The sequence below is a fragment of the Lissotriton helveticus genome, chromosome 9, assembly GCF_964261635.1.
Source record: "Lissotriton helveticus chromosome 9, aLisHel1.1, whole genome shotgun sequence".
NCBI classification, from domain to species: domain Eukaryota; kingdom Metazoa; phylum Chordata; class Amphibia; order Caudata; family Salamandridae; genus Lissotriton; species Lissotriton helveticus.
In genome coordinates this window covers 628,593,697-628,610,533 of record NC_136070.1, presented here as the reverse complement: position 1 = coordinate 628,610,533, position 16,837 = coordinate 628,593,697, and the positions used below count along the sequence as shown (strand labels likewise).

Here is a 16,837-nt window from a genome sequence, read left to right as displayed (position 1 = left end):
GCATTGACTTCCCGAGCTTTCCTGAAGTTATGCATTTTGTTACTTGCAGCCCAAGCCCCGAGCACCTTCTGAACCAAAGATTGTGGGCCTACTCTCCACGAGTGTTCCGTGGGCCTGCTCCTTGCATTTCAGGTCGAGGCTCCTTCGCCATCCCTGGTCCGTCGACTGGTGGGTCCCCTCGAAGGCAACTCTACTTTTCCTTGGGCTTCTCTGGTTGCTCCAGATGTGCCCTGACACCCCACCAAAGGGTGAGTCCCTCAGACCTTGCTAGTCCGCACCGAAGCCAATCTCTGCTTTCTGCGTGGATTGCGGTTGCCAAGGCTTGTTGGGTCCAATCTAGGTACCAGCACTGCAGCACTCGACATCCTTAGTGGGACAGTTCGAATCCAGTGCCTGGTCATCGCCGATGCCTCCTGGTTCTCGTGGCTGAAGAGTCAAGCTTTACCTTCTTCACCTGCAAGCACCCGACATTGGTGGGCATCTGCTCATTGCAATCCTGGTCTCTGGCTAGTGACCCAGACTCTGTCCCCTCTGCTTTGAGGTACTCCTGCTCTTCGATCCAGGCTTGGATCACTCCGGACCCTTTCCACTTGGTCGCCAGCAGCACTTTTGCAGCAGATTGCCATTGAAATCAAAGCCGAAACCCAACATTAAAAGACACCTTTGCACCCGGCTTCCCTGGTTGAGGTAACTTGAGTACTCAGGTGTTCACCTGGGCGTTGACTCTAGAACCTCCTAGTTCTGAAGGGGTTTGCTCCAAGTCCTCTTCCTTGTGTCCTTTATCTTTAAAATTCCAACTGGGACTTTCCCCATAGAAGTTAATGGTAATTCACAGCTGTGTTAAGACACTGCACGCGTCCCCCGTGAATCCCCTGTATCACTACCTTCGGTGGTTTGTGGTGGCCCCAGCGGTTTTCAAGGCTCAAGGCTTTGTATCTATGCAAGTCGTGGTTCTTATACCACTTTATTGATATATAGCTTGGTACGTCCCTAGGGCTCAACGTATATTGTGCTAATTTACTGTGTGCTATTAAGTTTATCGAATGTACTTTTGCCTCTAGCCTCATAAAGATATTAGTGGGATGTGTTTGGAATGAATACATATATTTTATATATATACCTGGTGTGGTTCTCCTTTCATTTGATCATTCACGAGATTATAGACTGGTAAAACAAGCTGCTTTCCATTCCTCCAAGACTTAGCCTGAAGGCTGCTCTCCACAGCTACCACTAGGGTAGCTTTCTTTAAAGGTTGTCTTTAACCTACCATCAATAAGGGTCGTTTGGACTGGTGCAAGGTGCCCAATCGAATAGTGGACATCATATGCCAGGACAACTCTCACATTGCTGTGCAGGTATGGGATTTCAGCTTGCCATTGTTTTACCAGATAATCCCAAGTGTTTTATTAATTGAAAACCACTAAAGGTACCAGAGGTACATATAATACAAGCTTAAATACAGTAACTTCTACTGAACTTAGAGTTGTGTGTCAAGGGTTTAGCACGCCCCTTCTACAACTCAAGAGAGTTTAGTAGGTAAATAACTAGAGTAGGTAGGTACATACACCACACCTCATTAGTAATGTCTTCAAGGCCAGGAACCAGGGGGTCCCTGCCAGATGTCAGTATGTTACAGACATCCAAGTAAGATACATTTCCTTTTACGGAATGAAGGGCTCTGTGTGCTATGAGGAAATTGAAGATAGGCCAGAGTGCCAATACCCAACGCCTCAGAGAAATACTGCTGTTAGATAATCTCAAGAAGGCTTTAGAGCCTGAGGGGTTAGGCAGTGGGGGTGGGGCAGCAGCTGAGCCAGAGACCAGTGGTACCAACCCACAGGACTTAGATTCTGATGCTGACCAGGCAGGTGACAATGACCTGAACCTGGACAATCCAACTCCTACTGGAGATGAAGAGGAAGGCCAAGGTGGCCCTCTCTTTGTTGTCCCAGGAAGAGTGGGAGGTATGCCTAGAAGACCTAGATCTCCCTCTGTGGAGTCTGACCATTCTGGTGTATCTGTAGGGACCTCAGTCTCTTCTCTTAGGGGGGCACCTCTGAGGAGAAGAGAGAAAGGCAGATGAGAATTCAGGAACATCAGCTGAGAATCAAGAGACAGCTGATAGCCTTAGAAAGGGAGTCCCTAGAGCTTGAAAGGGCTAGGAAAAAGATGGGACTAGAGTCCCATGGTGGCAGCAACTTCCCTAGTGGAAGGGATAGGTCTTATGACCATAAAACCTCAACAAGATTGTCCCTCCCTACCAGAGTGGGGATGACATCCACAAATGGATAACTACACTGGAAAGGGCCTGCAAAGTTCAGAAGGTCCCCCAGGAGCAGGGGGCAGCAACCTTGTGGCTCTCCTTTGCAGACAAAGGTAGAGACAAGCTCCTCACTGTCAGAGAAGTGGATGCTGTCAATTACTAAGTCTTGAAGAGTGCTCTGATTGATGGGTTTGAACTAACCACTGAACAGTATAGGTTGAAGTTCAGAGACACCCAAAAAGCTCAGACTCAAGACTGGGTTGACTTTGCAGATTGTGCTACTAAGGCTGTGGAAGGCTGGTTACTGGGCAGCAAGGTGCATGACTTTGTAGGATTGTACAATTTGATTATGAGGGGGCAGATCCTTAATAATTGTGAAAAACAGCTTTTACACCAATGCCTGGTGGACTCAGATCTGACCTCTCCCCAAGAATTGGGAAAGAAGGCAGACAAATGGGTCAGAACCAGGGTAAGGCCTGAGAATCAAGGTGGTGACTAGAATAAAGATTCTACCAAGTCCCAAGAGAAAGGTGGGGATAAATCAAAAGACAAGCGCCTGCAGGGCCCCAAAAACCTACTTTTGGGGGTGGGTCCCAAACTCCTTCCTCTCCTGAAACGAAACCATATTGCCATGTTTGTAAAAAGCTTGGCCGTTGGAAAACTGATCCCAGTTGCCCTAGAGTTGGCAATAAAGAAAATATTCCTCCAACAAACACTACCACTACTCCTGGTACTACTAGTAGTAATCCCCCAGGCGGTAGTGTTGTACCCAAAAAGCTAGGTGCATTCTCATGGGGAACAGGGGTGAGCCCTAGTTTAGACAGGCCCCCCTCTCAAGCCTCCTTAGTCTGTGATGGTGGCATGGGATATGCCACTTTTACTATGGGTCTCAATGCTTTTGGCAGGTACAGACAGGAGCCCATAGTCAATGGTCAGAAACCTGTGGCCTACAGGGACACAAGGGCTAGTATCACCATGGTGACCGGGAAACTAGTCCCCCCTCAACAGCTTTTACCTGAGTTTAAGTGCCAGGTGACCAACATTGATGGTGTCAGAACAGATCACTCCATGGCCATAGTCAATCTCAGCTGGAGAGGGGTCACAGGCCCAAAAATAGTGGCAGTGGCCCCTAACTCGCCTGTAGATTGCCTACTGGGCAATGATCTGGAGATTTCAGCCTGGGCTGAAGTTGAACAACATACACATCTGAGAATGCTGGGCATCCCTGCATCCCTGAGAAAGTTAGTGGGGCTGCGAGGGCCACAGCCCAGCCCCAGGGACATTTTGGAGTGATGGAGCCTGAAAGAATGGCCCACTCTCCTCCACAAGAGAGCACAAAGAATGAAGAACAGTCTTTTTCCCCCCAGACTATTGGTAAGGGCCAGCCTCCTCAGGGAACTGATCCTATCCCTTGTGAAGGAACTGCGCCAGAGGTAGTCAGGCCTGGCCAGGCAGTACCTCTATTGGCACGGGACCCTTCTAAGGTGGTACCCAGTCTGGAGCAGGTAACCTGCCCCTCTCTACCCTGCCTCAGTCAGTTCAGGGCTGAAGAGGTCAGGGAGGTCAGTGGACCCCATAGGGCTCCTTGTCCAGAGGAACCCCCCATCAGCAGATTAGGGGCACTCAGTCTACTAGCCCTAGCCAGGTGGATATTCCTTAACCCCCTGAGGGATCCCTTTTAACATTGAATAGGGACCACACTCAGATGGGCTCTGTTGGGCAAAGGCAAACCTAGGACCCAGTGGTCTCAAACCTACCATGTCCCTCCAGTGTCCCAACCAAAGGGACCCTACCCCAAGCTGTAGGCAGCCAAAGGTTGACCCTTAGAGCAAAGTATAACTCACTCATGGAAAGAAAGGCATCCATGGTGACCAGTGAACTGAGGAAGCTGAGACCAACCCTATTAGGGCTTCACTTTCCCACTCAGACACCTCACCAGCCGTTTACTTTACCAAAACACACCTCGGTAGTAATGCCCCATGTTGGAGACCCTCTCATACCCTTAGGGTGAGGGATTGCTTAATGGACCATAAGACAGGTGGTAACCATGCTAGTGCAGGTACTTTCTTATATGGCCACTTAGCCAATAAAGGCTCACCTGGACAAGGTTAGCCTCATCTCCTTTCGTTAGGGGGGGGGGGTTATGTAGGAAGGTGGAATCTGACTACATGGTTGCCCCCACTTTTTTCCTGGTGTTTTGATGGTTTTTGACTTAGTTTGGCTGGGATACTGCTATTCAGGGCCCCAGCCTATCTGCTTTCCTCTCTAAATTGATTCCATGTACATTAGGTACATTCCAGATTGGTTACTGGGTTACCCTTGTGAGTCCCTAGTTTAGGGTACCTTAGGTACTAAGGGCATAGGTACCCCCAGAGGCCTACCAGGGGCTGAAGCATGTGTTATGCCACCTCTGGGAAGCCTTCCAAAATTGTACCACAGGACTGCTATTGCAGCCTGGGTAAGGTAGTGCATGCACCCCTTACTAAGATATAGGTTACCTATATCCACTTTAAATCACAGACACATATAAGCCTATCAGTCACTCCTATGGCAGGCCTTATCAATCCTGAAGGTAGAGTGCTTGGTTTTGTGTGAGAGGGTGCCCATGCATGAGCAGGGCCCCTCTGCAGCTTTCAGAGACTATTCTCTGAGGCTTCTCTGTGATGCAGCCAGACCATATACTCTTAAGTGCATTATAACCTCGCGGTAAATGCTAACTTTGGAATAGCTGCATGGAAACAGGACTGGCAGGGGGGTAGGATTCCAAAGTGGTGTCAAACAATTTGGAATCCTAACCCCTGCCAGTACTGGTGATGGGGGTAGAATCCCACCCTTCTAGAGGGAGAAGACATGTACACACTGGTCTGCCCGGTAATAGTTTAAATGAGCCCCAGCATCACAAAATTGATGCTGCAGCCACAGACACGAGTCTGGCCTCCTGCTGCTGACCTAAACTTGCTTCCTTTCCAGTGAAGAATTGGCTTGGTAGTTTGGTCTGCCCTGTTCCCATGATGCACTGGGCCAGGGACAGACTAATTTGCATATAGCCAGGTTCTGAACTGGGATGGTGCACTGAGCTAAAAAACGGTGATGGATCAAGCCCTGATCTGTTGACGGGGTAGGAGTGTTCTGATTAACTCAGATACTCTGTCCATCACCACCCCCTTTTTGAAATATTTTGACCTAAACTCTGGCAGGGGAAGGCCTGGACAATAGGTTTCCTGTCACAGGGAGGTGTAACCACCTGCCAGACAGGCTTTAGTGTATTGTGGCTGAGTGGGTGAACTCTCAGAGTGCTTTGACGTCTGCACTGGGGGCACATTTGGTGTCCCTGTGCATAGCCCAGTTCAAACCGGTTACAGGGGTTACCAGCCCCTGCTCTGGCATGAAACTGGACAAAGGAAATGGGTGTAGCCACCCCTCTTTCCAAACCCTCCCATAGGTGGGTCCCCAGAGTATGTCCAACCTCTTTTCTCTCAGTATAAGTAAGGGAACCCTGGCAACAGGACTTTAAATTACATCTGGACGAAACTGTGATACTGAATCCTGGAACTTCGACGCTCTACTCAAGACTAGAGGATGGAAGTATCTCCCTTGGGGTCAAGGAGTGACTCCCCTGTTCAAACAGGCACCAACGACGCATGTTGCCGGTCTGAATCCTCGAAGCTCCCACCAGACTCCGAAATATTTGCAACACAGGGCATGGACTTCCAGACTTCTCAGATGCCGACGCGAGATCCCAGCAAAGCTGGGACCCGCAGCCCTCACAAGTGAGGTGGGACCAGAACTCGTGCACATTTGCTAGTGCATCCACTTCCCTAGCTTTTCCCGAAGTTGTTCATTTTGTTACTTGTAGCCCAATCTCTGAGCACCATCTGCACCAAAGATTGTGGGCCTATAATCCACGAGTGTTCCGTGGGTCTGCTCCTTGCATTTCAGCTCAAGGCTACCTCACAATCCCTTGTCCGTCGACTGGTGGGTCTCCTCGAAGACAACTCCACTTTTCCTTGAGGTTCCCTGGTTGCTCCAGACATGCCCAGAATCTCCACCAAAGGGTGAGTCCCTCAGACATTGCTTGTCTGCACCATAGACCATCTCTGCTTTCTGCGTGGGTTGCGGTGTCCAATCTGGACACCGACACTGCAGCACTTGACATCCTTCATGGGACAGCTCGAATCCAGTGCCTGGTCATCGCCGACGCCTCCTGGTCCTCGTGGCTGAAGAGTCAAGCTTCACCTTCTTCACCTGCAAGCACCTGACATCGGTGGGCATCCACTCATCACCTTCCTGGTCACTGGCTAGTGACCCAGATTCTGTCCCCTCTGCTTTCAGGTTATTTTCATCTTTGATCCAGGCTTGGATCACTCCAGACACTTTCCACTTGGTCGCCAGCAGCACTTTTGCAGCAGATCTCCATTGAAATCAACAACGAAACCAGACATCAAAAGACACCTATGCACCCGGCTTTCCTGGATGAGGTAACTCAAGTACTCCAGTGCTCATGTGGTTGTTGACTCTAAAACCTCCTAGTTCTAAAGAGGTTTGCTCCAAGTCCTCTTCTAAGTCTCATTTATCCTTAAAATTCCAACCGCGACTTTCTCCATGGAAGTTAATCGTGATTCGGGGCTGTGTTTAGACACTGCATGCGTCCCCCGTGGGTCCCCTGTGTCACTACCTTGGGTGGTTCCTGGTGGCCCCAGGGGTTCTGAAGGCTCTAGGCCTTGTATCTATGCAAGTCGTGGTTCTTATACCACTTTATTTATATATGGCTTGGTACACCTCTAGGGCTCAACGTATATTGTGCTAATTTACTGTGTGCTATTAAGTTTATCGAATGTACATTTGCCACTAGCCTCATAAAGAGACTAGTGGGATGTGTTTAGAATAAATATATTTTTTTTATATATATATACCGGGTGTGGTTCTCCTTTCATTTGATCATTCACGAGATTATAGACTGTTAAAACAAGCTGCTTTACATTCCTCCAAGACTTAGCCTGATGGCTGCTCTCCACAGCTACCACTAGGATAGCTTTCTATAAAGGTTGTCTTTAACCTAACATCAATAAGGGTCATTCGGACTGGTGCAAGGTGACCACTAGAATAGTGGACAGCATATGCCAGGCCAACTTCTCACAAAATGTTATTACCAATTGTCTTTCCAGGCATTTGTGCCTTCCAAATGTAAGGCTGTGTAAGAAATAAGTCATAGCCAGAAATGCCCTGTAATCCACAAATTAAAAAATGCACAAATAACCACTGTTTTTAAATGCCGTATCTTGTGCCGATTTTTGAAATACATACGTTTCCTTGATATCTATTTTTTCCTTTTTATATTTTACCCAATGAATTTCTGTAAGCCAAGTACACAATGAAAAACTGTTAAAATATGCCGCTCATTTATTGGTTCAGGGCAAGTCGCCTTCTTGGAGAACCTACAAGCCCTTTATATCCACGCAACCAGAGGGGTCCAGAAGAGATAACAGAATATTGATTTCACAAATCTGCTATTGTTAGAAGAAGTTGCAGGTGAAAAAGTGGGCACAAATGGCTGTTTTTTTCAACTCAATTTCAATACTTTTTTATTTCAACTGTTACTTTCTATAGAAAAATCTTGATGGATCTCCACAAATGCCCCCTTGGTGAATTTAGAATTCTGTCTACTTTTTAGAATTCTGTCTACTTTTCAGAAATGTATAACTTTCCGGGATTTACCATTAGTTTCACACCCATTTCTACCACTAACTGGAAGGAGGTTGAAAGCACACACAAATTGGACAATGGGCTATGCCCTAGTAAAAGGCAAAAATTGTGTTGGAAAAATTTGGTGATGTTAGCACTGCAAGCCCTTTGCTGATGCCATTTGCAGGGGGAAAAACAGACGCTTTCTTCTGCAGCACTTTTTTCCCATTTTTCCCCCAAAAAACAAAGTTTATCTGTACTTAGGCTAATTTCTCAGTCCTGTTAAGGGAAATCCACAGTCCCTGGTTACCTTCAAAATCCCCAGGACATTGAGAAAAAAGGACTCAAGTTTGGCGTGGATACCTTTTGTTAACAACATGTTATGGGGGTCTAAACTCACACTACCCCAAATAGCCAAAAAAAGGCTTAGCTCTGTGGGGAAAGACCTAGCAGTGAAGTGGTTAACAAGGGAGCGGGTCTTTAATGGCCGGTTTAGCCCAGCTACACTGGGCTATAAGGCTATTAGAACATTTCCCCTCATCAGAGCAGAAAGTTCTAATTAGTAAAACAAATGCCTCTTGTAGCCAAAGGGGGTTGAAATCCCTTCCGACTCCTTGAGGCCTTTGTGAGCAGCTGCTGCTGTGTAAGACAAACTTGGAATGTTGGAACTCTGGGCTTTTAACAGCCATTAGAAGCCCAGAGCTATTCCATTGTCTTCAATGGAGCACTCAACATTCTAATGATCTGATCTACTTGTTCTTGAAACAAAATTCCAACAAAACGTGTTCCATTAAGAAACTGCAAGCCAGCCAAGACAAGAGCAAAATATTGAAAAAAATAAAATACACTATTTTATGCACCTTCCTAACCTCCTAAGCTTAGAAATACTAACAGATACTGCTTTCTTCAAGGCTGGTTTGATGCACACTAGCTAAAGGATGCCAAAATGCAGTAGCGCAAAAAGCCAATCTACACTGTGGAAAATGCACTGTGTTGTCCTAGAATTCGAACACGCGCGTTGTACTAAAGGTAACAGTAAATTACAATGACATCTTATCAGCAGCTGAAAAGTTTGCATTATATACTATTTTAAATTTCAAAAGGCGCTTAAAGCGTGCACTGTATAAGTTAGTCCAACCCAAAAACAGGTGCCAACAATGGGCAGCACTGAAGCCTGAGGGAAATCCATTTCAAAACCACACCCTGGCACAGTAAACCACAGTGAGTAGCACTAGAAGAGGTAAAATGAGGACACAGAATAGGATTCCTGTACTTCAAAACAAAGAACTCATAGGAAGAAGGCATTGATAAAAGATGTACAGAACATGGACAATTTGGGGGTGTTTTTGATAATGGTCGATGTGGAAAAAACAGCAAATATTGGTGGACAACCCTTCCATCCCCTCCGAGCACTATCCCCCCTATTTAGACCACTTCTTCAGCATAGCTAACAATATTGCTTATGTGTGACATTTAAAAAAGTGACATATTCATGGTTTCAGTTTACTAATGAGTGACATTTAACAACCAAATGTGTGACATTTAGGGGCATATTTACAAGTCCCTATCTCCACGGGAACGTCACTTTTTACAGCGTTCCTGTGGCGATAGGGACTTTGCCTTATTTACAAGGCAGCGTTAAGCCACTTAACGCAGCTTACCTTTGCCTCGCAAATACGGCCCCTTTTTCCCGCTATGCTTAGTGTAAAAGGGGAGGGCAATGGGTGTTGCTCGGGGTGTTGCACCGCAACACCTGTTGATTTTTACGCTGACCCCTATTTACAAGGGTGGCGTAAATAGAAAGCAGCGCCAAATTTAAGACCAGGGAAAACCTGGTCTTGCCCTAGCGCAACGAGGAGAAATGTTTAATTTCTCCTTGTTTTTGCTGTTTTCATTCGTGCTGCGTTGTGCAGCACAAATGGAAACAGCAAAGAGCCTATGATTGTTTATGTACAGAAAGGTCCCCCTTCCTGCCCATGAACAATAATTTAAAAAATGCAGTTTTGCAACTTCTATGTGTGCTGCATTAAACAGAACACATAGAAGTTGCAAAACTGCATTTTTCAAAAATGATTGTTTATGTGCAGAAAGGGGGGCATTCCTTCACATAAACAATCTTCCGATCAATGCAGACACCCTTGAACTATGGTGCAAGGGTGCCTGCATTGGCGCTAGGCTGCTAAATTTAGCACCAGCGCAGGGGGAAACGCAGGGCTGCGCCACATTCTTGTAAATATGGTGCAGCACTTTGTTTCTGAAGTGGCAGAGTGAGGCATTGAGCTACGAAGGCTAGCGCCTCACTCCGCCACTTCCCTTGTAAATATGCCCCTTAGAGTGACACTTCCTCACGAGCAAATACAACCTATGAAGACCAATTAAGTCCATGTAAACACTCACCCTGATTCCTTCCCAACTAATAAATGATCACAACTTAGTGGTAATAATATATCCACCAAAAAGAAGATGGATTGATGCATGGAATGGTTTCCTTGGGTCGACAAGAGTAACCCAACAATAATAATCAATAATACTGGACAAACCATTACTTCGAGAGCAGTGTGCAGACTGGCCTAAAGCGCTTCGACGCCTTATCAGAGGTAGTATCCACTATATAAATAAGAGTACAATACAGTAGATCATCATAGGATCGTGTCTGGTCCTACGAACCTGTAAAAAGGCACTCGTTCCTAGGATTGCCTCTTTCGCATCTATGTCACCAGAAAGAAAGAGATGCTTCTGTGCTAAGTATTCTGGATCTCAGAACAATAAAAAAATATGTTTGCCCCAGAGCCCACTAAATCAGTTCAACCCGTTGTAAAACACAAAAAAAACTGGCTCCACCACGTATTTCCGTATATACATGAACACGGGGTAGTGTTTGATACTTCGAAAACAGGACACAGAGTTCTTGAGTTTCTTTGGAAGTCGGTATCTACTTTTCATGTTACTGGGTGCCAAGAAGCTTCATTTTATGCCTAATGCAGCCAGCCACGCAATGTACCCTCTTCTCAAAGAGACATTGCCCGACAAACTCTGTGCAACAAGGAAAGGGCACCGAGCAGTCGAGAGACCCGCTGCACGCTCAGGTGAGAAATGCGCAGCCCTGACACAAATGTCCTACTTAGCGGAGTCGGAGAGCGAATCGATCGTGATGAAAACACCTGATAGACTACTAGATTGAAAATACACACCTGCGACCCGGCTGTAACTAGCTGTCTAAGGGTGATAATGCTGGTGTCAAAGGGACAGACTCACGCCGTGAGCCACCGGGGTTTTCGTTTCACTCACTCACCGATAAATCCTAGGAAAGTTTCAGTGTAACTGCTGCTGCTCGGCGGCCGTCCAGTTTGAGTCGCCTCCTAGTTTCTTCTGGTGCTGTGTCTTCTTCGAATAGTGTTTCCCCTGCTTCGCCGCTCTTTTGGGACAGGGCGGCACCTCTATTAAAGTGGAGGCGCGTCGCCCCACCAGGTGGCAGCAGATGAAAAGATATGATATATAAAACGACAATAAATCGATTTTATTATCATTTTCTTTATCTTCCCCCCCCTGTGGGCTGCCAGGAGCAGCATCATAGTAGGCTATCCGCAACTTTCAAAAAAAGAAAATAAAGAATAAAAATTGAATAAAAGAAAGAAAATTCAAGTCACTACTTTTGTGTGTCTTTCTGAATATTTGGGAAAACTATCATTTCTGTTTATCAATATGTTCTAAAATTGTTTTTGCAACTAATGTGTAACTTTTTGAAGGGTGCTGTCCAACTTTCATAATTAGTCTCTTTGGGCGATAGTTTGTCTACCTCCCTTAAGGCCCGTGTGGGAATCACGTGTCTGGACATAGCACCTTCAGTCTTGACAAAGCTGATGGTATTTCAACAGTGGTGCAGTTTTTTCCTCAATTCCCAGTTCTTTTGTCGCATCATAGGGCGGGGCCCTGCAATGCATGACAACTGTGGGGAGGAGGGGTGATGGGCACTATTAAGTGCACATGATGGTGATGCAGCAAGATTACCAGCTTGGGTTACTTTAAAACACCATACTCACCTGGGCCCATAACACATGTATACATAAGCTGATATAATCACCGCTGGTGATTAGGACTTATATTTACCTTATGATAAAATGTACCTTTATACCATTTCTTACCAAACCATATCACCTTAGTTCTCAATTTTCTCTGGTCAATTGATCAGGTTGTTAGCAGAATAGGTAGATATTACATTTACCTTTATTAATTTGAATGACCACAGACTCGAGAGAGTTGTAAAAGCTTTATCTATGCAAACATTTTGTGAGTCAAAGACTAATACATGTCAAACTCCAACTTTTAAGGAGAAAATGATCAAAGTAAAACATAAAGACTTAGTAAAATGTCATGACGTTGGTACCTGGGAAGGGTGGAAAAGGAAACGGTACAAGGACATACCACACAGATTTATATTTATCTAGAATGGTGTGAGGACCAAACCCTGGTCAAGGAGCTGGGAAAGGGACTGCTGAGTAGTCAGGAGCCAACAGTTCAGGACAGATTCAGGTCAGGACAGGTGACCTCTTCTAAGTGCCACACTAGCGTCGCACCCCTCTCTGGTACTGCTCTCCCCGATTCTTCCCCCTTCTAGATGGACAGGTTTGTCTTCTTCAGCAATTTCTCTGACTCTTCTCTCTCTCTGTCTCTTCTCTCTCGATTCTTTTCTCAGAGTGCTCGAACAGCGTCTCTGACCTCTGTGGAATCCGCCGTCTTCTGCGTCTGATGGGTCTGTGACAGGTTGGTGACAAGTCTGACAACTAACTGACTGAACCTACCTTAGTTATACTATTCTAAATGTATGTACCCCCCCCAATGTTTCACTTTCGTGAATCCCCTCTTCCGATTGGACAAGGGGATGGGGAGAGGTCATCACACCATACTAATGTAAGGGCACTTCTTTTGGTTCATTGTTCAATATTCCTACCCCTTAATTTCACTTTCCCATGCTTTATTCCCAACCGCATTTCATATTAATTTAATCTGGATCACTGACATAATATCGACGGACAGAATATCGACTAGCAAAAATATCGATGCCAAAATATCGACAGACAGAATATCGAGTTTGTATCTACAAACAGGTAAGTACAAAAATATCGAGTCCAAAATATCGTTTACAAAAATATAGTTAATTAAAATATCGACTTTATTAAAAACAGTGTTAAATTAAATTAATAGTTAAAATTAATTACTAAAATATACTTAAAAATACTTAAATTAACTTATAATAATTAAATAATTATTAAAAGTTATAAAAAAATTGTTTTACAATCATATTTGTTAAAACATATATATATAGTAACATATTATAATTAAATAATATCCAATATTATTACCGTACAATAGCAGATGTGTAAAAAATACTATTCCCACTCCAGAGAGTGCAACAGTAGGGAAAGCGTTGGATAGCGTAGGGGTTAAAATTACTATTCCCACTCCAAAGAGTGCAACAGTAGAGAAAGCGTTGGATAGCATAGGGGTAAAAATTACTATTCCCACTCCAGTGAGTGCAACAGTAGGGAAAGCATTGGATAGCGTAGGGGTAAAAATTACTATTCCCACTCCAGTGGGTGCAACAGTAGGGAAAGCGTTGGATAGCGTAGGGGTAAAAATTACTATTCCCACTCCAGTGGGTGCAACATTAGGGAAAGCATTGGATAGCGTAGGGTTTAAATTACTATTCCCACTCCAGTGGGTGCAACAGTAGGGAAAGCGTTGGATAGCGTAGGGGTAAAAATTTCTATTCCCACTCCAGTGGGTGCAACAGTAGAGAAAGCGTTGGATAGCGTAGGGGTAAAAATTAGTATTCCCACTCCAGTGGGTGCAACAGTAGGGAAAGTGTTGGATAGCATAGGGGTAAAATTTACTATTCCCACTCCAGTGGGTGCAACAGTAGGGAAAGCGTTGGATAGCGTAGGGGTAAAAATTACTATTCCAACTCCAAAGAGTGCAACAGTAGGGAAAGCGTTGGATAGCGTAGGGGTAAAAATTACTATTCCCACTCCAGTGAGTGCAACAGTAGGGAAAGCGTTGGATAGTGTAGGGGTAAAAATTACTATTCCCACTCCAATGAGTGCAACAGTAGGGAAAGCGTTGGATAGCATAGTGGTAAGAATTACTATTCCCACTCCAGAGAGTGCAATAGTAGTGAAATTAAATACTTCATATATTATTTCTGTAAATATAAATTAATATCTATAACAAATTAATTATAAGTAATTACAAATTTAATATAATATAATAATTAATCAATTAAAATGACAAATTGAAAATAATTATTACAATTATTTACCTATTAATACAAATGAATTACAAATTAACAATTAATATTTTAACATTTAAAAATTAATTCACAATTAATTCTAATTAAATACAATTAAATACATTTATTTATTTAATTAATTATAAATAAATAACTTCCCACCCCATTCCCCTATAAACCCGCTAAAGAAAATAAATTAGTAAAATTAACATATTTAGCAATTAATCAATTGATTAAAATTAATTGCCAATTAAAATTAATTAATTACCAAATATAAATTAATTAACAATTAATTAAAATGAATACCAATAAATACATTTACATATTTATTTAATTATAATTAAATTACTTCCCACCCTATTCCCCTATACACCCACAACCCGCTACAGAAAATAAATTATTAAAATTAACATAATTAACAATTAATCACTTAATTAAAATTAATTGCCAATTAAAATTTAATTAATTACCAAATATAAATTATTTAACAATTAATTAAAAATTAATACCAATAAATAAATTTACATATTTAATTAATTATAATTAAATTACTTCCCACCCTATTCCCCTATAAACCCACAACCCGCTACAGAATGAAATTACGCAAAAATTAAAAAAACAAATTTCATTAATTAAAATAAATTATAACATAAATACACACTTTTCACACATATAATAACATAAAAACACTATAACAAATTAGATAATATTAAAAATTCGATAATTTTAATAACCTATATTATATACTACGATATTTTAACTGTCTATATTTTTAACATTCGATATTACATTACTTACCTTAAAAACGATATTTTTGATGTATATATTCTGTCCAGTCGATATTTTGTCCAATCTATATTTAAAACTCAATATTATGTCCATTCGATATTTTGTAGTCGATATTTTGACTGTTTACCATTTAATCTACAATGTATACACATTTTGACTTCTTCTCCTTCCCCTCTCCGGGTCAAGAGGTGTTGTTCCCAGGCGCTTCTCTGGTTAAAGTGTCCTTGGCTGGGTTTCAATGTCACAGCACAGAATTTAAGAAATACAAAATATGGGTGGGTCTGCACACCGTCTCAATCAAACTCATATGGTATGTAAATACTATTTGTACTCTATTTGCGTGCAGTGCTGTTGGGGAGGGTACCTATCTCCTGGGTATAACAGTGTAAGTGTGAGTCCAGGGAAACCCGGGACTAAGCTATGCACAGCTTCAACGGCACTCTGGCCTAAACAAGATAAACATCATAAACAACCCTTGCAAAAGTCGTGAACATAAATTTTACTTCAATTTTTGCACAACAATCATCAAAAAATGATAATCAGATGAATCATGAATTTAAACTTGCAAAATCATGTCTTTTGATACATTTCACAGTGTTAAACGATAAAAGACAATTCTATTCTCAATAAGAGTATTCATCAATACCCCAATGCATTTCGGGTTCAATCTGAACCCTTCATCAGGGGTGTAAATATTTCAAACAGCAAAGTTAGTTCAATTCAAAATCTTCGGAGTCAGTCAGGTAGCGAATCTACAAAAAATACATATGGTTACCTCAGTTATGACAATCAAAGAATACTGTACAGTTTTTGAATCAGCTGTGGGTATTTACATTCTGAAAAACGACACCTCCACGAATGAAAACCAACAGTGAAAAAGTCATAAAAAGTAAAGTCAAAAACACCAATCTGCCCCTGAACCATGTGTGATAAAATGTCTATTATCAATAAGTGAAAAGAAATCAGAACAAAGAGAAAAGCCGAGATCAGAATAGTGGAAAAAGTTAATGAAATGCGCTGTGAGTCATACTACCCTAGACCCCTCTTAGGTGGTGATATCCACAATATACCTTCTGTAGTCCAACATGAGCCCAATGAAAATGTCGTATATTTTCAATATCGATGCTACAAGAAAGATAAGTGTATGAAAAAAGACCTTGAACAAGTGAAATATTCTACATCATCACATTCTAATCTCACATTTCAAGAACGAAGGATTTTGAACAAGATGCGACAAGATCGTTTAATCACTTTTCAACCAGCTGATAAGGGAGGAGCACTGGTAATCCTTGACACTGAGTTTTACCAACGAAGTGTGAACATGCATGTTCAAAATGAGGACACATATTTTCTACTACCACAAGACCCGATCAAAGAATTACAATTGGTTTTGAACACCATTTTGACAAAAAGAGTAGAGATGGGAATAATCACTGAAAAGGAGAAACAGTTTTTGTTCAATCAACATCCGCAAACTCCATCAATATACATGCTACCTAAGGTGCATAAGGACAGATACAACCCCCCCTTTCGCCCCATTGTGGCCGGATGTGGGTCAATACATGAAGCCTTAGGATACTTCTTGGATTTCTACCTTCAGCCATTGGTCCAGGCATGGACAACTTATGTCAAGGATACAACAGACTGTCTATTGAAGCTTGATTCAATCAGAGAAGTTTTTACCCAAGACATACTGTTTTGTACCATCGACGTGGTGGCGCTATACACGTCCATAGCTCATGAAGAGGGACTTGAAGCTATGGAATGGAGATTGTTAAGTTCGGATTTACCGCAAGAAAAAAGTGTATTTCTTCTGG

At 42.9% G+C, this 16,837-nt stretch overlaps 1 protein-coding gene across 1 annotated transcript in view; it reads right to left on the bottom strand.

Annotated features, from left to right (window-relative positions):
• Nucleotides 1-11,361, bottom strand: part of LOC144781711 (cytochrome P450 2F2-like) — a 797,810-nt gene extending 786,449 nt beyond the window's left edge. The window contains exon 1 of the mRNA XM_078660686.1: nucleotides 11,238-11,361. The gene's annotated coding sequence lies outside the window, so the exon portion shown is untranslated. The remainder of the gene's footprint in view (nucleotides 1-11,237) is intronic.
• Between the last annotated feature and the right edge of the window lie 5,476 nt (nucleotides 11,362-16,837).